This window comes from Miniopterus natalensis, chromosome 4, assembly GCF_054644295.1.
Source record: "Miniopterus natalensis isolate mMinNat1 chromosome 4, mMinNat1.hap1, whole genome shotgun sequence".
Lineage (NCBI taxonomy): Eukaryota > Metazoa > Chordata > Mammalia > Chiroptera > Miniopteridae > Miniopterus > Miniopterus natalensis.
The window spans coordinates 19,805,675-19,828,569 of NC_142084.1; the positions used below are offsets into that span (position 1 = coordinate 19,805,675).

The window sequence follows — 22,895 nt, forward strand, 5'->3', positions numbered from 1 at the left end:
GACAGTGTCCTACATCGGACTCCATCATCCCATCTTGGTGAGGGATGAGTGAGTCAGGACTGGAATTTTAATTCCCATTTCACAGAAGGAGACATAGGCTCAGAGAAGAGAGGTACATTTGACCCTTGAACGGCGCGGGTTTGAACTGCCCGGGTCCTCCTCTTTATCCCCAGGCTTTGCGTCAGCGGCTTCAACCAAGGGGGTTCAATTACAGGGACGACTGTAATTCGACCTACATCACACAGACTCATGAGTGACGAGGCCTCCAGGCCCAGACTTTTCCCTCCAACACCTATGTCACCAGGAGCTGTGTAGAAACCAGAGCCCTGTGTGCGGGCACCTGTAGCTTTCTGACAAAGGTGCTACTTCTGGGCCACATAGTGTAGAACCAGCTCTTTGTAACTGAGAACTCCCAAAGCATCTGGTAGGGCCTATTTGTATCACAACCAATCCAACTTTATTTATTTATTTTCTTATTATTTTTAAATATATCCTTTTTGATTTCAGAGAGAGGAAGGGAGAGGGAAAGAGAGAATTGATGAGAGAGTCGTCATTGATCGGCTGCCTCCTGCACGCCCCTGACTGGGGATCTAGCCCGCAACCCGGGCATGTGCCCTAACAGGGAATCGAACCGCGATCTACTGGATCCTAGGTCAATGCTCAAGTGCTGAGCAATGCCCGGCCGGACAACCAACCCAACTTGAAATTCAGTTTTTCTTGAAATAGACTTCGATCACTAGCTCTTAATTTATATTAACAATTGTGGAATCAATATGACACAATTATTTCAACTTTTTGTATGTTAGAAAAATATCAGGAGAAGAACAATATCAAAATACCGTATCAGGGGAAATAGCTTTTATTTGTTTGAACTTTCAAATAAAATGATGAACTGGCCTTCCTTCCATTCATCATTCAACAAATATTTATTGAGCACCGTGCCCGGTACTGGGAATACAGTAGTGAACCAAATAGGCATGAACTTTGACTTCATGATAATACACAAATTAGCACATTTGAAAAATAAAATGTTTCTTCATAAATGCCTGGAAGAAAAAGAAAGTTCTATGGCGCAGAAAAATTAATAGGAGGACCTGTATTCAAGATGGGGAAGGAGGCCAGGAGGGAGAGCACAATGAGCAACGGGGGAGAAACAGCAAATGCCCTCAGGCTGGCAAGAGCGAGATGGGGCCTAGGAACCAAGAAGAAAACCAGTGTGGGCTGAGCTCCTGAGGGACTCTGAAGGTGGCCGCTCAGCCAAGAAGTGTACTCAGTGCTCGCTTCAGCAGCACATATACTAAAATTGGAACAATACAGAGAGAATTAGCATGGCCCCTGCACAAAGATGACACGCAAATTCGTGAAGCGTTCCATGTATTTAAAAAAAAAAGAAGTGTACTCAGCAACACGTTTGGGAGGCTGCTTTTGCTGAGAACTGCAGTTTTCTCATCTGTAAAGTATGGGGAGTGATGCCAACCACCGAGACAGTGATGGGATTCCAGGGCAGTAAAATGCAAATCCTAACCTGCGATGTGCAATGTACCTGTATCATATATAATATCAGCTTTGCTTCACCATAATGTCTCACCGACCTTCCTCGCTGGTCGACCTTCCTAAGGCACTTTGCTTTAGGTCACTCCTACAATGAAAGTATTCTATAATCTATAAACAAACATCTGAGAAATTGTCTGCAAAAGGAAACTGCAGAGCATAGGTCCCCACACCCGCTTCACCCTCCAATTCATTGTCCCCCAGCATTGCAGTGCCAACGGTAGGGGTCCAGCTAAGTAATATACAAGGCTGGCCTTTGCAGGTAGAGAAAAAAAATGTTCTTTCTTTTCTCATATCACTCCCTGCCACCATATTTGGGAGGCATTTTGAAAACTTAGAGGACAGATTGAGATAAGTACGGAACAAGTGTTTTCACAACTATAAAGCAGTATTTCTCAACTGTATGTGTCCAGATACCCCTCTCTTCTTCGAGGCCCCACTCCTTTGAGAACAGCAGGATCTTGGGCGGTTGGTATTACAAATCTATAGGCGTTTTCTAAGAATTATATTTTATATCATGTTTTATAGTTTACCAATCCCTTTGATGAAACTTACTTGAAGGCCTGACAACTCTGGGAAATGAGGTGGTAAGCTAGAACATGACAGATTGCCTACCTGAGTGTGCTGTTGGATACTAACCAGTGAATATATTTTATCACTTCTCCCACTTCTAGAATGTTAACCCAAGGACACCTGTCGTCTTGTTCACTGCTATGTGCACAGCACCTAGAAATATGCCTGGCCAGCCCTGGCTGGTATGGCTCAGCGGTTAGAGTGTCACCCTGCAGACGGAAGGGTCCTGGGTTTGATTCCAGCCAAGGGCATGTACCTCGGTTGCAGGTTTGATCCCCGACCCCGGTCAGGGCACATACAGGAAGCAACCAATCGATGTGTCTCTCTCACATTGATGTTTCTCTCTCTCTCCTTTCCACTTTGAAAAGCAATGAAAAAAATATCCTCTGGTGAGGATTAAAAAAACACGAAATATGCCTGTCCCACAGGAAGCAATCACTATGAGTTTAGTGTATTAACTAATGATCTCATTTAAAAGATGGGGCAACTGAGGTTTAGCAAGGGGTAGTGAATTTTCCAGGTTCAGGCAGGTATTAAATAGTAGGGGCAGGACTAGAAACCAGATCTCTGGATTTCTCATCTAGGACTCTTCCTGAAATATTGCTCCTCTTTCTATGGCATAATCATAAGCTCAGAAATATATGAAATGTGTATCTGAAATATCTGAATGACTATCCTAATAGCCTACCCTTAGAATCAACTTGATTTTCTGTTTTCTGAACAAAGGGGATTGGAAACTCCAATGTGGGAAGGAGCAGGAGGGGAAAGCCACAGGCTAACATCAAGGGGGAGGCAGAAAGACTATGAATCAGGCACGTAGCTCCAAGGGGTTGGCTGGCTGCGGACTTTGACTGTCAGGGCAAAGTCCATCACACACTGTCATAGCTCTAGACAAGAACATCCCTGCATTGCAGCATTCAATGGAACTTTCCCGAAAATTCCAAGTCAGAAAGGACATGCCACAAACTGTAATAGGGGTTACCTGGAGAATAGGGCAGACTGGGCAGATGTCCAGTTTCAACTTTATAGGCTCCTGCATTTCTCTTTGTACAGTGAGGTATATTAAGCATAACAAAGGCCAAAGTATTCACTATATTTAATATGTTCTACTTAATAAGCCTGGAAAATATGCACTTCAGTTGAGAATGTTTTCATAAAAATAATTAAGGTTTAAAGAAAAATAATTAAGATACAAAGGAAAGGGTCATTTTCACTGGCAGTTCAAGTTGCTGCTATGAAATAATAATGCTTACCATCTACTGAGAACCAACGACACACCAGGCTCTATGCCAAGCACTTTGCTTACTTATCTCATGTATGTCTCACTGCAACCCTATGAAGCAGTCCCTTTTATTATCATGATTTTACTTATGGGAGAGCTAGGCTCATAGGGTTAATACACTCACCCGTGGGCACACAGGAAAGCTGCAGAGCTGGGCCTCAAACTCAGCCTCTCTAGTCAAAGCTCAAGTTCTTCAACAAGTGCCCTGAACTGCTTTGTTTTTTGTGTGAAGGGGGTTGGGGCAGATTAAAAGTTCAGGGAAGTGTCTCCATTCTACAAAACAGCATGCCTTCAACAATTCTTTCCCTGCTCCCTGCTGGTTACAAATGTTAATGAGAAAACCCTCCCTTTTTTCCAGCTGCCTGATCCCTCTCCCCCAAATGTGAAGCTCCTATTCAATGCTACCTCCTTGTGAACAAAAGGGTGCTAACTCCATTTTCACTTGACTTAATACTAACGTATCCTCACAAATGTTGCCTATCTCCATATATATTTCCATTTACAAAGCAGCACATGAAAGTGGGAAGATATTTCCCTCTGGATCCAAGAAAGAATTTGAACCCTTGAGTCATGAATTCCTCAGTGACTCCAGCTTTGCTTTGTATCTTTGTGGTGGAATATGACATCTTGAAGTATGAAGATGACTATCATGGGGAAAAGTGTTGCTTACTGAGACAAAAATAAATAAAGGCAAATTCTGAGTATTTTCTAATTAAGCCACCTGTTTTATATCTTTGAGAAGTAACCTTGATCTGTCAGTGTAGCCTCAGAAGGTGTTATAGTGCTGCCTGAGGCTCAGAAAACAAAAGATCCAGTTCCTTTCTGGAGAAAGGGAGCTTTGCTTCTGTTTGATCAGTCTGGACAGGGAAGGTTTTAGAAAAGATGCCTGGAGCTCTCACACCATGAGCAGGAACTTCCAACCAGTGGAGGCAGGAACCATCTCCATCACCTACCAGGTGGTGAAATCGGCCCATGCAGGAGGCAACCAATTGATGTGTCTCTCTCACGTGGATATTTCCCTCTCTCTCCCCCTTTCACTGTCTCTAAAAAGCAATGGAAAAAATATCCTTGGGTAAGGATTAACACACACACACAAACATTGCATTAGTGTTAAAAGTTAAATAAGAAAATTATAATAGAACATAACCTAGCCTGGGTGGTCAGAGGGAACTCCTTGGAAGAAATGAAGGTAAAACTAAGACCCAAAAGATAAGATGAACCCTCAAATGGAAGACCAGTGCCATTGAAATTGTGCTTTGCAAGAACCAACTACATCAGAATCCCCTTTAAAAAATCTGCAAATGTGAAAAGCAAATATTTATATGTCAAAACTGTTTTATATTTGTATATCTTTGATTATTAATGAGGTTAAATTATGTTTTCAAATATTTATTGGTCATTTGAGTCCTTAATTATTTTTATCTATGATCTTTACCCAAGTTTCCTTTTGAAAGCGATCTGTATTTTTATTATTTATTTTAAAAGTTCTTTATATATTAATCCTTTGTCATATTTATCAGGCATTTTTCCAAATTAGTAATTTATCTCAATTTTGTAATGCTCTTAAAATTTAGAAAATGTAGCCCTGGCTGGTGTGGCTCAGTTGGTTGAGCATATTCCCATGTTTGATTCCTGGTGAGGGCACATGCCCAGGCTTCAGATGCGTCCCCAGTGTGGGTGCACACAGGAGACAGCCCATCACTGTTTCTCTCCGCCCCCCCCTTCCTCTCTGTCTAAAAATCAATAAAAACATATATATATATATATATATATATATATATATATATATATATTTAAAATATATCTTTATTGATTGCAGAGAGAGGAAAGGAGAGGGAGAGAGAGAGAGACAGAAACATCAATGATGAGAGAGTCATTGATTGAGCCCGCAGCCCAGGCATGTGCCCTGACCGGGAATCAAACCCCGATCGCCTGGATCCCAGGTCAACGCTCAACAGCCGAGCCACGCCCGGCCGGGCAATAAAAACATATTTTTAAAAATATTTAGAAGAAGTATATATTCAGGTCTATTCATTTTTATTTATTTTTTGTTAATCCTCAGCTGACGATATTTTTTCCATTGCTTTTCAGAGAGAGTAGAAGAGAGCGGGGGGAAGAGAAAAAGAGAGAGAAAGAAAGAGACAGAGACATCAATGCGACTGGTTGCCTCCTGCACATGCCCGGACATGCCTGACCAGGGGCATGGAGCAAATTTGCAACCGAGGTGCATGACCTTGACTGGGAATTGAACCATGACCCTTGGGTGGGCAGGCTGAGGCTCTAACCATTAAGCCACACTGGCCAGGGTAAGTCTATTCATATTTTGATAAATATACTTATATTGTTGATGTTGTTTGTCTGTTTAGAGATTTCTTAACATCAGATAAATACTAGCCTATATTTTCTCTTTTATGGTTTTTTTTTAATTTACATACTCAAAAAATTTTTAAATCTCTGCAATGTTTCAATTATGTTTTATTGGTTCTACACGCACTTATTTTGATTCTATTTAGGATAGCCTACACTTCTTGGAATCAGTCTCTATTATTTACCCTTCAAGTAGATAATTTCCTTTCTCATAATCTTTATTGCTTTTCCCATTTCCTTTGAATTTTCTAAAGACTGCTAAGGTTTATCTTCCATGTGAATGATTTCATTTTCTGGGCATTTAGTTTTTTATTGCCTCCACTTCAGATGATTTTAATCTGACCATTAATATATGAGTTCCCTCCCCCCCTTATACCCTTTTTCATCTCATCTTGTTTTTTTCTCATGATTTCCTACTTCTATTTTATAGAAGCTATGCTCAGTAAAGGTTCTAGTTTTCTAAAATTTTCTTCTGTGTGTTGCCATAAATCATTTGTATTGTTACATACTTCCTCTGAATCTTTAAGATGTTATTTGCCTCTATAGTCTTCACGAGGGTTTTGGTTCTCGCTTGTCAGGTTCCCGCTTCTCCACTTGGTTCTGCACAAAGAGAGAACTAACTATGGAGGCAGACGAGTGGGTCAATTGCTCTGCCCCACTTGTCATGAATTCACCAGTACAGAAGGTGGTCGTGACAGCTCATGACCCAATTCCCAATGTTCAGTAGGTAGGAACGACTGTCATGGTTTTCGGCAAAACTTTTATCAGAAAAAAATTTTACTATAAACTCCAACATAAACGTCTATAAAATCATAAAAGCTTGATTGAAGTGAGGAACAGAGGCCCAGAATATCACTCCTATCATGTGCCTCTCCTGTCCTAAGGTGAATTTCCTCCAACTTCCCAGCTCTTGGCCCCTGGGTGGGTTGAATTGATGGGATAAATGAGAAATGCAAACCCTCATCAGGTGCTGTTATGAAGATTCCTTCTCTCTTCCTTATTGTCAAAGCACTGACCTTGGGACCTCAGCCCCTTAAAATTCCCCATACTTCCCTTCCTCTTCCTCTCTTGCCAACCCCAAACTCCCTGCCCTCCCTCTTTCTGTGATCTGCAGTCTTTGGATGGATGGAGAGCATGTGGGTTTGGAGGGAGCAGGAAATGATTGTCCTCAGAGCTCCTCAAAGGCAGCCTCCTGGTTTTCTGAAAGGTCTACCTGATTTTATGGCTGTTGTAGAACCCCGGGCAAGTAAAATGTGGAGGCTGCTGAAGATTCTTTCTAGGAAGCAGGGATGCTTTGTTTCATGGGTGAAGCAGGATTGCCATTTCCCCCTTCTGTTCCACTTCATTAGCCCTGTATTTGGTGGAAATTCTTCCCAAATTCAGTTTCCAGGTTGTCCTTCAGGCAATGTGAACCTTGGGCCTTTTCTGTACCTTCACAAATATTTTGATGGGAAATTGGAAATAGAGGTCTTGCTTGTATTTAAAGCTACAATTTCCAAGGGTCATGTCATGACTCCTCTAGGAAGCATGGGGACCATAGAGTTGCCCCTGCCTCATCTATAGAAGTGGTCTTGATACCGTTTTAACTAACCTAGTTATGAATAACTGGAAAGGAGCAAAGGGCATGCCGTTTGTGCAGCTTTGCCAGGAAGCTGCAGTGTAGACACATACCCAGTAAAGTCTGGGTGAAACAGGGAAGGTACAGTCGGTCACACCTGGGAACAGGTCATTGGCCAGGGTAGGCATGGCCACTGCAAGCACAGGAAGGTGAGATATATAATCTCCTAAACAAAGGAGTCAGCTCTCTTGACTTGAGCTCTTGTGCTCTTGGCTCCTGGCTCCTGGATTGTGAGGCTCTCATGCTTCTGCATTGGCCCACATGTCTCACAGCCATGCGAACCCCACACACAGTGGATTAATGGACTGCAACTAGCCTAATGCTGGACTGGATCCAGCTCCACCACAGAAGGGAAACTTTCGACACTGGCTTTGTTTCTAGCTCTGCTGACTCCCCAGCTGCACATCTTCCAGGACTGGGTGAAGGGAAATGGGACTTTACAAACTGAGGGATGCAATTCCATGAACATAAAGCTTACTACCACATCTCATCCCCCTGTCGGGACCTCTGGAAATGCTTATGCCAATGGTACCCCAAGAAACCCACTCCTACTAGCAAAGGAGAAAGGCCATCCATGCATTTCTCCAATAAGTCTTATGTTTACATTAGATTTCTCTCTTAATATTTAGTTTTAAATTTCATCCTTTAAAATGTTGACTTTTTAGGACACAAAACAAGTCTCTACAAGTTCAAGAAGATTGAAATCATTATCAAGTATCTCAGATCACAATGGCATGAAATTAGAAATCAACTACAGTAAAAACATTCAAACACATGGAGGCTAAATAGCATGTTATTAAACAATGAATGGGTTACCAATAAGATCAAGAAAGAAATCAAAAACTTCCTAGAAAGAAATGAACACACAACAACCCAAAATCTATGGGACATAGCAAAAGCAGTCTAAGAGAGAAGTTCATAGCACTGCAGGCTTACCTCAAAAAGCAAGAAAAATTTTTAGTAAACTATCTAACCCTACAACTCAAAGAATTAGAAAGCTCCCCTGTGAAGCTGTCCGGACCACGGCTTTTGTTTGCTGGGAGTTTTTTTTATTGCTGCTCTGATTTCATCAGTTGTTATTAGCCTATTCAGGTTTTCTGATTCTTCCTGATTCACTTTTACATGATCTCACTCATGTGCGGAATCTAATAAACAAAATAGACTGAGGAACAAAATAGATCCAGAGACAAAGAAGCATGGAATAGACTGATGAATCTCAGTGGGAAGGCGGGAGTGGGAGAGTGGGTGGGGGGAGATTAATGAGAGAACTTATATGCACATATGCATAACCCATGGACACAGACAATAGTGTGGTGAAGGCCTTGGGGTGGGGGGGACAGATGCGGGGTGGAGGGGATCAGTGGGGAAAAAGGGGGGGATATCTATAACATTTTCAACAATAAAGATAATTTTTTTAAAACGTTGACTTTTTTAGTTGATGAGATATTTAATATATCATAATTTATATGGAGAGGATATGCCCAAACAGTTTTACCAGTAGAGGTATTGTGATCAAAACAGCATGGGGGAAAATAGTGTGGAGACCGCTGGTCTGTAAGATGCTCTGGCACGTCTGGCCCAGAAGGGTTAAGTGCTGCCCTCCCCCTCCTTTGTCACTGCCTTGGGCCCAGGGCCCGGCCCCCGGAGAGGGAGGAGGCCACCTGGGCAGCATCCCTCCTGCCCTACACGCCCCAGCCTGGCTCCTTCCCCACCCAGGGCTCAGACGCAGGTGTGAGGGCCCCTTTCTTTCCAGTTTGCTACAGCCATGACCTTGCTGTAGGATATTATGTTCTGTTCCCGAGCCCAACAGAGTCAGCATTTAGCTAATGAGCACCACACTACTGAGATGTAAAGGACCCCATTGTTTCCCACCCGGCCCCCCCTTTATGGAGGAACGTGGCTTCCTGAGGTAAATTAGTTTGAGGAAGGAGCCAGAATAGCCAGTTGCATTACAATGAGCAACTCTTCATGCCAGTCACGCAGAGTGGGGCTCAGGGAAAATATGACAAGGTATATTTTTCAACTTAAACCTCTTATGAAAAACATTTTTGAAAGCTTTTATTGAGGTATTCGAGCTGTGAACCCTGAATGGTTCTAAAACTCTCCCCTGCATTCTTCCTCACGCTCTGGTAGTATCTTTGGAAGAGATGCAAGTGTCAGGACATTAGGAAAAAGCAAACAGCACGTCAGGCTGGTTGCATGTGGCTGTCCGCCCAGTGGGGCAGACAGTTCAGAGGAGAGCACGGAAGCACCTGGCAGGGAACAAAGGGCAAGGCTTCCAAAGAGCAGGAGGGTCGCTACGAGGGACACTTGTCAGAGAGAAAAACCATGTGTGTGTGTGCATGTGTGAAATTTTTTATGAACTTGTACTTTTTTATATTATAAAAATAGTTCATCTTTGGGGTAAAAATTCAAATACTACAGAGGGAATAGGTATTTTGGGTTCCACAAACTCTCAGGAAACCAGATATATGTACAAATATTTATATATAATGTTTATCTTCAAAAGGTCTCTTATTTTACTCTCTCATCATTGATGTTTCTCTCTCTCTCTCTCTCCATTCCTCTCTCTGAAATCAATAAAAAAATTTTTTTTAAAGGTCTCTTATTTTAAAATGGGGAGAAATGCTTTTTATAATGTATTCAAACAACTAGTAAATCTAAACAGTTTTCAAAAGCTACCCTGAATACTCCTTTTCTCATCTTCTTTGAATATTTTTGGAAGAGAAGCCATTTTTCAAATAAAATGCGATTAAGGCAGCAGAGCACATGAAAATTTAAAAATCGGGACAATGAAAGCCTGGCACGTAGTAGACACTCATTAAATATTTATTGGCGTATCTGTTTGTGAACTAAAACTATAATACTTTTCAAGCCTGCTTCTTGATGTGTCCATCAATTCTTGGAGCTCCCCAATAGCTTTCAAATAAAACAACAGAGAGAAAGTTTATGTCTGCAATAAAGAAGCTTAATTACTATCCGGAATCATTTCTCCCCCTTCCCATACACACACTATCTTCTCACAGAAATATCCATGCAAACATATGAGAACTACATGAATATTTCATTAGAATATTGGACACCAGACTATTGGGCGATGGGCCTAGACATCAGGAGGATGCTCGGTCAATGACAGCCTAGAAAAAGCCCAAAGGTGGGTTACTGAAGCCGTAGGTAGAAAAAATGGATAATAGGGTATTTCCACCTAGGACAGGTCCTCAGTGTGGTCCACCACTTGTTAGATGTCACCTTCTTTCGTTATAAAGAAAGGAGCCACGCATCACCAATGCCAGCATAAGCACGGCCTTCTAGCGCTCAAGTGAAAGAAAATGGTGACCTACAAAAGAATGGCAATCAGGCCGTCTCACACTTTTCCTCAACAGCACCACACAGCACGAGGTAACGGAGCAAAACCATCAATGCGAGGAAAGAAAGTTCCCATTTTAGGGAGGGAAGCTGAGTCCCCAATGGGTACTGTGCACCTTTTGGAGGCAGTTCTAACCTAATGAAAAAGGGCAATAAATCTCTAAAACTGAAAACTTTAAAATATGACTTGAAACTTTGGTTAAAAAACTAACCAAGGAACAATATTCTGGAAAACCAAATGAGAAAAGCATCACAAACACTTGGAGATAAAAACCAAAGTAATGCAAAGCATACATACAAGGTAACCTTTATAGAGGATAGCTCTGGGAGACTTGGTAAGCAATTAACAGGAGAGCCTGAAGGCAAAGGCACAGGAGAAAAATAACAATTAAAGACATAATGAAAGAAAGCTCTCAGCTCTAGAAAAACTTGTAGTTTAGGACGAAAGGGCTTATCAACTTCCAAGTTGCATTAAAAAGCCCAAAACTAATCATATCCTGGTGAAGCTTCTCAAATTCTAAATTAAAGAGAAAAGTTAACATGTTTCCTGGCACAGAGAAAGCTTACTCACAAAGAAAAATAAATCAGATTGGTATGAAATTCTCATCTGTAACAGTGGAACAGTCACCTAGATTTTGAAAGAAAAGAACTGCATCCCAAGAATCTTATACCCAGCCACGTCACGATTCATGTGTAAAGACTACTTTTCTGGATATGCAAGGACTCAGAAAGTACACTAGTGTTTCCTGGGGGAAAATACTCTAGGTTCGGTTTAAATCAGAAAATAAAGATTGCAAGCTAAGGTAAGCTAAAGGATCCAAAAACATTTGGGAACATGAGCATAGTAACATTTATAGCTGAATCTAAAACCAAGGATGAGAAAGTGACGGAGGATATTGATATCAGTGTTAAATGTTAGGAAAGATGGGAATGACTGAAAGCTTTTGAATGAGGTGTTTACAGAGAGGTGCCAACCAAAGTTTCTCGTGGCACATCACCAATTAGAGGAATACAGGTTTATGTTTCTTTGGAAAAATTACAAGTTAATACTATCAGAGTTAAATTTTCCAAACAAATGACTACCAAGGAAAACAAAGCCAATTAAATATGTGCGCGTGTGTTTGTGTGTGTGTGTGAGAGAGAGATTAATAGGGCATACAGTAAAATATTAACAATAGGTGGTAGGTTTATGGGTACCTTATTTCTTCTTTAATTGAGAAACACTAATGGAACAATAACATTCTACATGTGGAGGCAGGACAAGTTTTGCGTCTCTTAGGTCCTAGGGGTCCGTTTTGCTCTGCCAGCACCCTCTAGGGAGTGAACCCTCCGGCCTTCCATGCTCCTATTTTCTGACCCGCATGGTTGGGTGAGATTGATCTGGGCCGAGTGGTCTATTCTCCTGGCAATCCGCTCAGGGATGGGCACACAATCCAAGATGAGACTCAGAATTCACATAACGATCTAGCTCTTTTACCTGAAGTAGCATAAGGCCATCTTTACGTGCCCTGGAATGAAGCCACGTCAGAGCAAATCACTAAGGAAAGAGGAACAGAGAGAGCCTGAAAGAGGGGGACACAGACAACTGATGGCGAGTTTGAACCCCTCCACCCAGCTCCTTTACTCCTTAGGCTCTCCAGTTGTTTGAGTCAATATATTTCTCTTTTTTGTTGTTGTTGTTAATCCTCACTTGAGGATATTTTTTTCCATTGCTTTTTTAGAGAGTGGAAGGGCGGGAGGGAGGCAGAAGCAGAGAGAAACATTGCTGTGAGACACACCGATTGGTTGCCTCCTGCACCTGCCCCAACTGAGCCACACCGGCTAGGGCCCAATATTTCTCTTTTTAACTTGAGCTAATTAGAGTCAGTTTCTGTTAACTAAAAGAATTGTGACTAAGGCACTGTCTCAGGCCCTATAAGTTCAGGACACATTTACTAAGCCTGTCCAGCTTTACTTTAATTAAGAAAGCTTTCCCTTGCCAGTATGATATGAGTTCAGCCCAAGATAAATTTTTGCTATGAAAGCAACTGCTCTTCTCACTCTCCTTATGAATAACAGAGCTTTGGGGGCTCCTCCTCGTACCATTATCATGTGGTTTGTATGTTCTACCAAAGGGTATTCTTTTGGGATAGTTTCACTGTCCTCTTCAGGCTCCAAACCCTCATCTGTAATTTTTTTCTTAGGTGTAGGTAGGCTTGATTTTTTTTTTCATTTGCACTTCTCAAATAGAGATGCTTGTTCATAGAAAATCTGCCTCTGCTCTCACTGTCCAGTCTCATCTACTCTCACTTTCCAGCTCCTTTCTGAACTCCAGACACCATGTTTTATCTTTCACGACTTCAAAAATGCCAAACTTTAACTTTACCTCAAGGCCTACACCCATGCTGTTCCCCTGCTTGGAACTTTCTTTCTTCTGAGACCCCCCTCCTTTCCTCTCTTGGCTGTCTCTTCATGTATCTGCTTAAATGTTACTTGTAATATTTCTTCTTCCTTCTTCCTTGACAATCCAATCCAAGATCTTATATCAACTTTCATTTTGGTCTTCACTCTTCTCTCATAACATTTATCACAAAACATAATTGTGCTGTTAGCTGTATTTCCCTAATAATGTGTCTGATATCTTTTTCTTTGCCCAGACTACATGCTCCATGAGGGCAGGGGCAGGGGCTGTTCTAGCCATAGCTCTGCCCCCAATATCTAGAACAGTGCCTGGCCCATGGTCGGCCCTCCCTAGATGGTTGTTGAGTGGATGAGTGCAGGTTCATGACCGGCCATTAAAACATTGGACAGTTCCTGGAACATAGTCAGAAGGAGGCCTGCTTTCAGGAATAGGGCATCTCTCAGAAGCTTGCCAATGAGACACTGCATCAATTAATGGCCATTATGTTGACTTAAACACAATAATAAAAAAAGAGCCAGGAAAGAATTTTGAGGAAAGCTCTGGAAAGCAAATGGGTGGCATGGAGCCAAGGAAGGCTCCATATTCCCATTAGCCTCTTGCAGACATCAGCCAGGACTCGCCTGTATCTTCTATACAAAGTGTTTCCCAGTCACTGTTTAGCCAGATGAGCTGAACAACTCATGGCACGATCTAATTTACTTTCACAGTGTGAGAATGATACCTGTCAAATTCAGAGGATGTACTAGAAACACTTAAGCAGCAAAGTTTTAGGGACTGCCTGATGAAGATGTTGGACTACTGTCAGATAGGAAGGGAAGAGAGTGCTTTTAATATTAGAACCACAGTGTTTAATTTTATGAGCATTTTTGTATTATTTTGTATTATTACTCACAGTACAGAGTAATGCCAGGGCAAGGGCTTTGGAGTCAGTGAGACCTGGGCTTGAGTCAGGCCCTGCTACTTACTGTGTGACCCAAAGCAAGTTGCTTAACCTCTTTGGAACTGGAGTTTTTTTCCTCTCTGAAAATGGAGGATAATATCAGAACCTACCACATAGGGTTATAGTGAATAGGTGGGCATTAAAATGTCATAATCAATGCAAAGCACTATGTACAGTGCCTGGCACCTAATGAGCACCCAATACTTGTTAGCTCATTGCCATCTTATTGTTATTGCTATTGTAGATGTAGATAAAGTATCTAGAATGGTGGGTGCCTGGCACATAGCAAATATCAATTGCCTACTGCTACTCTTTTGGGTCCAGCCAAGGTGATATTCAAATATTTAACAACCCTGGCATGAGCCAATCAGAGGGAGGCTAAGCATTAAACTTTTGGTGGCTAAATTTGTGGGACTCGAGAAGTAAAGTAGCAGGGGACAGAGGTGTGGGGGCAGGCAGGGATGGCTGTATGGTGGGGGTGATTTTGTGGGATCTGGGCAGTGCTAGTTACCAACCAGTTCAGAAGTATTTCTACATTTAACACCCAGGGCAGCCACATGACTGTAAACCAGCTCACTGTGAGCCCTGGAGCTGGTACTGAGCTAGATCCTGTGGGATCTAAACTCGAGGGCACTGCTGGTTCACACTCAGTTAGAAAATCCCCTGTGAATGCTCACTCACACTGCTAAGGTCATTGTCAGGCCTCTGCCTCCTCTTCTGGACCTTCTTTGGTTACTTTCGCACAGGAACCATCTCCTTCCATGCCCAGCAACTTGCAGCCTCAGCAACACCCCCACTATCATACTTTGCAGGGAGTGGCCTCTCCCTGGAAACTCTTGCCAGTCCTTAAGGTTCACTCATGCTCTCCTCTCTCCCAACCTTACCAGGCAGAAGTGGGAGCCACCTCTTTCCCATCCGCAATATAGCAGCCACCTCACTGCCCTTGTCTGTCATCCTCCATCCCCAGCCTGAATGTTTGCTCCATTTCCCACTCTCCACCAGGACTTCCAGGCCCTCCAATGGCCAGAGGCAGTAGGGCTGGGTCTGCCTTCCCACTCCCAGCGGACTCGCACTCAGGAAACCAGTCTCTATTTTGAGCAGAGGAACGTGTCACACCTCCCTGGGCCAGGACACCTCCTTCCTTGCCAAGAAACCACACTCCAACTGTGCTTAGCCAGTGACCTTGCAGGCCCCGTCTGCAGAAGCCTTCGGGACATTTCAAGTCACCTAAATCGTCAGAGCCTCCAAAAAGTAAATCTTGCTTTCTCTTTCCTCCCAGCAGTCAGCTATATATATACAGCTCCGTGCACAATAGCGAACCTTGGCGGGCGGAACCCTTGGATAGCCCGGCCTATTGTCCCCACAGCTGCCCGCGTGCGGCCGAGCCCGCAGCCCCAGCCGGGAGCTGCCTGCAGGGAGCGCTCCACAAAGGGAAACGGAACAAGTCCAGCCCCGCAGACCTGGCCCTGCCACTTCTTCGCTGTGCAGTTTTGGATGGCTGATTGGAGGCCTCTAGGCCTGTTTTCTAAACTGCCAAAGTCTTGTAAATGTGTTGGGATTGCCGTCTATATTTATCAAGAATCTGACTCAAGGCTGGGTCATGGTGGTTGCTAAGTAATTACTTGCTGTTTATTATATTATCCGGTGACTCTCTGAAACCTCTGGGTGTTGGAGCAGTTTAGAAAAATGTCCTTTTTCTTTTTCCCTCCCATACACAGCACGTTAACTCTTGTCCATTAATGTCCTATCATTAAGCTCGTTCCTAATGTTTGTGGGCAAAAGGCAGAGTAATAGGGAGGCCCATGTACTACGGGCTTAAGTACTAAACAGCTTTATTGAGGTAGGATTGACATATAATAAAGTCCACATGATCGGTTTTGACATATGTATACACCCATGAAACCACCACCACAATCAGAGAGTGAACACATCTAATGCTCCCAAAGATCCACCCTTTATAGTTCTACCCTCCAATACTTCCCGCCCACCCCCATCCCTAGGCAACCACTGTTTTGCTTTCTCTCAAAATTAGCTTACATTTTTTAGAGTTTCATATAAATGGAACCATATAGTATGTACTCCTTTAGTTTAGTTTCTCTATTTTCACATAATTAGTTCGAGATTCACCCATGTTGCTGCATGGATGCACTCATGAATATTTCATTCCCTTCTACTGCTGAGTAGTATTCCATTGTACAGATGTAACACAGATTTATTCATTGACCTATTTATGAATACATATTGAAGTTGTTTTCTGTTTGGGGCTATTGTAAATGAAGGTGTTAGGCATATTCATGTACAAGATTTTGTTTCTATGTATGCTTTCTTTTCTCTTGGGTAAATACCTTGTAGTGGAATGCTTGGATCATATGATATGTGTATGTTTAGCTTTATTATTTTTTAAATATATTTTTTATTGATTTTAGAGAGAGAGGGAAGGAGAGGGAGAGAGAGAGAAACATCCATGTGAGAGAAAAACATCGATCAGCTGCTTCCTGTACACACCCCGACCAGGGATGGAACCTGAAACCTGGGCATGTGCCCTGACCAGGGATCTAACCAGTGACCTTTCGGTGCATGGGACAACACTCTAACCACTGAGCCACAGCGGCCAGGGCTATATGTTTAGTTTTTTAAGGAACTGCCACTCTTTTCCTTCTACAATGGTTGGACCATTTTACATTCTCACGAGAGTTCCAGTTCTTTCACATTTTTGCCAACATTTGGACAGTTTAGCCTTTTTCATGCTAGCTACTGTAGTGTGTAATGGCTATCTTACTGTGGTTTTAATTTGCGTTTCCCTGAAGACTACTGATGCTGAGAATTTTATATCATGGGCTTATTTGTCCCCCACATATCCTCTGTGGTAAAATGTCTATTCAAAACTTTGGCCCATTTTTTTTAAAAAATGACCTATTTGTTTTCTTACTTTTGAGTTTTGAGGGTTCGTTTATATTTTGTATATAAGCCCTTTATCAGGTATATGATTACAAAGATTTTTCTTTCAGTCCACAGTTTATTTTATTCTCTTAACAGTGTCTTTCAAAAAGCAGAGTTTTAAATCTTGATGAAATTCAATTCATTGTTTTGTATCTTTTATGAATCATGAGTTTTGATCTCATGGTTAAGAAATCTTTACCTAATTCAAGGTCAAAGGTTTTCTAGAATTTTTGTGAATTTTAGGTTTTACATTTAGGTCTATGATCCATTATTAGTTTAGTTTAGTTTTGCTTTGAAATAATTCCATTTTGTATATGGTGGCAGGTATAGCTCAATCTTCTGTTTGCATGTGGATAACCAAGAGCTTTAGCCCCATTTGTTGAAAAGACTACGCCTTCTCCACTGAATTGCTTTTGCAACTTGGTCAGGAATCGGTCATCTATTTATGGGTCTACTTTTAAGAGTCTTCTTTTCCACTGACCTATTTGTCTTTTTTTTTTTTTTTTAAGTTGTTTTGGCTAATCTAGGTCCTTTAATTTTTTATGAATTTTAGAATCCGCTTGTCAACTTTTAACAAAAAAGATGGGATTTTGACTATGAGTGTGTTGAGTCAACAGAACAATTAGGAGACAACAATACTGAGTGTTTTGACCCACAAACAAGGTATGTTTCTACATTTATTATTTATTTAAAAAAAAAAAAATTGTCTCACCCATGCTTAGTAGTTTTCAGTCTACGGATCTTGCACATGTTTTGCCATGTTCATCCCTAAGTCTGTCATAACTTTCAGTGCTATTGTAAATGGTATTTTCTTAATTTTCAATTTTGGTTGTTTGCTGCTATAAATGGAAACACAATTAATTTTTGTATGCTGATTTGTATTCTGCCACTTGACTAACCTCACTAATTAGTTGTGGCGGCTTTTTGTAGACTCCATCAGATTTTCTCCATAGAGGATTGTGTCATTGGCCAATATGAAGTTTTACTTCTTCCTTTCCAGACTGGGTAACCTATTTCTATCTTTTTTTTTTTTTCTTGACTTATTGTATTGACTAGAACCTTCAGTATAAAAGTGAAAGGAGCTGACATCCCTGTTTGGTTCTTGATACTATGAGGGAAAGCCAGTTAGTCTTTCACACTTAAGTATGAAGGTAGATGTAGGCCTTTTGCAGGTGCACATTAGCTGGTTGAGGAAGTTTCCTATTGTTCCTAAGTTGCTGAGAGTTTTGTGTTTGTTTGTTTTTTAAGTGTGGGTAAAGTTAAACCACACTTTTAAAAAAGTGTTTTTATTGATTTGAGAGAGAGAGGAAGGGATAGCGAGAGAGCCATAGACACATCGATGAGAGAGAAGCATCCATCTGCTGCCTCCTGCACGCCCCCTGCTGGGCATGTGCCCTGACCAGAATCGAACCGGCAGCCTCCTTGCGCAGAGGCCAACACTCAACTACTGAGCCACACTGGCTGGGCTTGTGATTGTTTTTTTATATCGGGAATGGATATTAGATTTCTAAACATCTTTTCTGCATCTATTGCTATGATGCTATTTTTGCTTGTCGTGTGGGTTTTTGTTTTTGTTTAGTTTAATATAGTGATTAATTTTCAAACATTAAACCAAACTTCCTGGGATAAAACCCACTGGTCATGATAGATTATCTTTTTAATAGATTGTTGGATTCTATTTGTGAAAATTTTGTTTAGAATTTTTGTCTTTATGTTCATGAAGAATAATGGTCTGGTGTATTTTCTACTCAGTTTTTCAGGTTTAGCAACTCATAAGATGAGTTGGCTTCCCCCTGGGTGTGTGTGGTCTGTTCTTGGGAAGAATCCCTGATAAAAAGTTACCTATAGATCCTGGAAGACCCTCAGGGCTATTCTTTCCAGTGATTTAAGTGTTCCAGTTACCTGGAATACAATCTAAAAGAGTTCTGGGTGTTTTCCCTTGGTTATTCGACAGTTCCTTATTGCACTCTGGAGAGCATTGCAGGCAGGGGTCTTTAAAATACTAGGCATAGGGCAGGGGCTCCTTTTGACCAGGACTAAGGCACACCACCTCTACGAAGCCTTCTGGAATCCTGACTAGCTGTCATCTGGAACCTTTGCCCACTGTGAATCAAACCTCTCTCCCTCCTAGAAACTTTCCTGTGTGAATCATCCTGCTAAAAACACTCTGTAGTGAGTTTTCAACTTTTCTTTGCTTCTACCTCCTTTCCAACAGCATTTAGACATGCTCAAGGCTCTTATCTTAAAGACTAAAAAGAAAACAAATCTCTCCCTAGTCCTGAAGACCCTGACCACCATTGCCTTCTCTCTCCTTCCACAGCGCAATGTCCAGAAAGGGCTGAACACCCTCACTCTGTTTCCAAGTCTCATTTACCCCACAACAAGCAGGAATCTCTCATCCTCACCACTCCTGCCAAAGTCACCAACACACTCCTTGTTGCCGTCCCTTGGGAGCCCTTCTCTGCTTGATGAATCAAGCCTTTGGCACTGCTGGCTGCTTCTCCATCCAGATTCCTCTGTTGATTTCTCTAATACCCAGTCTTCTTCCTGCCTCTCTGGCTCTGCTTCTTCCACACACACCTACATACTGGTGCTCCCTTGAGACCTATTCTCTCTTCTCACTCCTCAGACCGATCACCTAATTCCAGGTGAGTTACCCCATCCCCACCAGCAGCCACATGTATTGCTCAGGTTGTGCGTGGCATGACTCCAGAGAGCACCATTCACATTGTGATCATTCTGACGGGCAATGCTCAGATTGGAGTTATACACTACCTGGCCATACATGGCTTCCCTGTTTGTACATACTCCAAACATACCACTTGACATCCTATAGAGCAATGGTCTATTACATCTCTTGGCTGTAAGGCTTTCAAAGGCCGAATTCAACCCTCAATCATCTTTGAAGGGTGTTGCACATGATAGATGATTTTTAAGGGTGGTTGAATGAATGGGCCCACCACCCAATGCCAGTAAGTGTAGATTTCTCCATTAAGAGGGGCCACCAAGCCATAAATGTGGGTTGTACCTCCTTTGGACTATGTGTCCTTTTGGACTAGAGGATGGGACTGTTTGCTAACCCTTCAATCACCAGACATTCCCATTCTTTGAGGCCGATGCTAGCTGTGCATCATAGAATCCTACTCTGCCTCTCTGAGCCTCAGTTTGCTCATCCAGCAAATAATAGGGTCTACCACACAGATTGTGGAAAAGATCACTGAAGCAAAGGTGTGAAAACCTCCTATGCCTTCTGTCTCCTTCCTTCCACCCCAAGGCACTCAGGATAATATACCTGGCTAAAGGTTACCCCAGGGAAAATTTTTCTTATTGACCATGGAGGGGAAAGGGAGCCCAAACCCTGGAAGGTATGTCCTTCCTTACCCCTGGCTAGCTTTCAACATCAATTCTACTTCTGCTTGTTAGGGTCATTTATTTATTCATTCATCCATTCATAAAACAAATGTTGAGTGCTTGCTACTGCCAGGTGCTGTGGCAGGCCCTGGGAGATAAGGGTCATGTGTAAGACAGATAGGGCCTCCCTGCCCCCATGACACTGTACTCTGCCACTCTTGGGAATGTCTGGGTTTACTTCAGTGTATACTTGCTAATGGGTGAAGAACACAGGCTGATGTGACAAAGAGTAAGGTAGGGAGTGTGGAGAGGAGAGAGGGGGCCAGTTAGGCAGGGAAAGGCCCTGTTCAAGGAAAGGCCCCCTAAGAAAGCAGGATACAAGCCCAGACAGGCCTGGTTCAGTGGTTGAGCATCAACCCAGCATTCAGATCATGGTTTGATTCTCGGTGAGGGGACATACCTGGGTTATGGGCTCAATCTCCTGTTGGGGGCGTGCACGAAGCAATCGATCAATGACTTTCTCATCATTGATGTTTCTCTCTCTGAAATATATATTTTTTAAAAATAAAAGCCTCGCCTGGCTGGGCGTGACTTAGCGATTGAGCGTCGACCTAGGATCCAGGCGATCAGTGTTCGATTCCCGGTCAGGGCACATGCCCGGGTTGCGGGCCTGATCCCCAGTTGGGGGCGTGCAGGAGGCAGCCGATCAATGATGCCTCTCTCATCATTGAGGTTTCTGTTTCTCTCCCTCTCTAAAACTACCTCATCACTGATGTTTCTTTCTCTCTCTCTCCCTCTCCTTTCCTCTCTCTGAAATCAGTAAAGATGTATTTTTTTTAAAAAGAAATCCCTCTTTAAATAAATAAATAAATGCCTTAAAAAAAGAAAAAAAAAAGAAAGAAGGATACGAGTTGAATGTTAAAGAATGACTGGAGGGTGGGAAGTTCTGAGAAACAGTGAAGGAGCTAGAAAGGGCATACTTGAAGCAGCAGCATGGGAGTGTGGTTGCAACAGAGCAAGGGAAGGAGAGAGAGGCACCAGGACATCAGAAAGGTAGGCAGGCACAAGGTTACCCAGAGATGGAGTCTGGGTTGGACTAAGAGGTCTCTCAGCGTTCTGAGCAGGAATGGGTGTGATCTGCTCTAGGGCCTGCCAAGATGGGGGGGTTTCCTTACTGTCCAGGGACATTCGCCCACCAGGGGGAGTGCCTGGGACGCACCCGCCTGTCCTTGCCTTCCTGCTGGCCAGTTCCCATTTCTAAATCCAGGCTCCAGGCTCCAAAGCCAGGGCTTGATCAGATCAAGGGCTGGGAATAGAGAGGAGGGGAAAATGATTACTTTGGTAATTGCTTCCTGAGCCTACTATGTGCCTGGCCCGAATGAGGTGCATTATTACAGCATAGTTTTCCAAGCTTTCATCATGCACATACTAGTAGTAGGTCCATTTTTAGATGGCTGCTTGGCAATTACAATTTTAAGTGTGTACGCTACTCAGCCCAGCTATTCCACTTCTGGGAATTTATCCTCAAGAAATACTTGTTCTACTTGCTCATTTTCATGAAGAGGTTTGTGCAAAGATGTTCATTGGAACACTATTTGTAAACGAGTGAAAAAAATAGTAACTTCAATGTCCAATCTTATCAGGGAAATGGCAAAATAAATCATGGTTCATGTACTCGTGGGAAGCTATTATAAATAATGAGAGATCCCAGACGTCGCTGTGGGAACATCTCCCAGACACACTACAGAATTTCTCACAAAGCTGGTGCAGCGTAGTCCCATGATATCAAACAAAACACAGCCATAAACAAAATAAAGCTATATAGTTTTATTTACCTTCATATGCAAATTGATAGAAAGAGGACTGGAAAGAGGCAAAGCAAACTTTTTAAAAATAGCTGTTACCTCTGGGGAGGGGTCCGGGTATGTAGCTGGCGTTAGAGTGGCTTTCATTACCTGTATGGGTTTTAATTTTTCATGTGGTTTTTGTTTCACAAAATGAATGTAAAAAACAATTTATAACAAGCTTGCGGTTGAAGTCACATAGCTAGGAAGTGGATGTGCTGGGCTTCAACCCAGGTTGGGGATTATAAAGCAGTTTCTAGTAAAATGCTATCCTCCTCTCCCCAGCGACTTGTTCACTTAAATGTTTATTAAATGCCTACTGTGGACTAGGCACTGTGCTAAGTACAAGAAACAGCAAAGAACAAAATGGAAGATATTTGTGTAGTGCAGTTTACCCGTTGTTTGACATATTTTAAAGCAAGATAGGCGGAAAGACAGACCCTATGGGTAACTCCTCCCCTTTCCTGATAGTAATTGTGTCACTTTTTACAATTCCTAACATTTCAATTGTTTAAGCTGAGTCTCAGTTTATTCATCTGTAAAATGGGGCAGCATTAGCAAACTCAGAGTCATTCTGGCCATTAAATGGGTTAATGCTTAATCCAGAGCTTGGTACTGTGGTATATGCTTAGGGAAGGGATCCTGGACATTATTATCCTTGA

General features: G+C 42.3%; 1 non-coding gene across 1 annotated transcript; it reads left to right on the top strand.

Annotated features, from left to right (window-relative positions):
* Positions 1-1,273: 1,273 nt before the first annotated feature.
* LOC148093218 (U6 spliceosomal RNA) lies at positions 1,274-1,380 on the top strand. The gene has a single exon (XR_015714493.1). It is a non-coding gene; the product is annotated as a U6 spliceosomal RNA (small nuclear RNA).
* Positions 1,381-22,895: the final 21,515 nt, after the last annotated feature.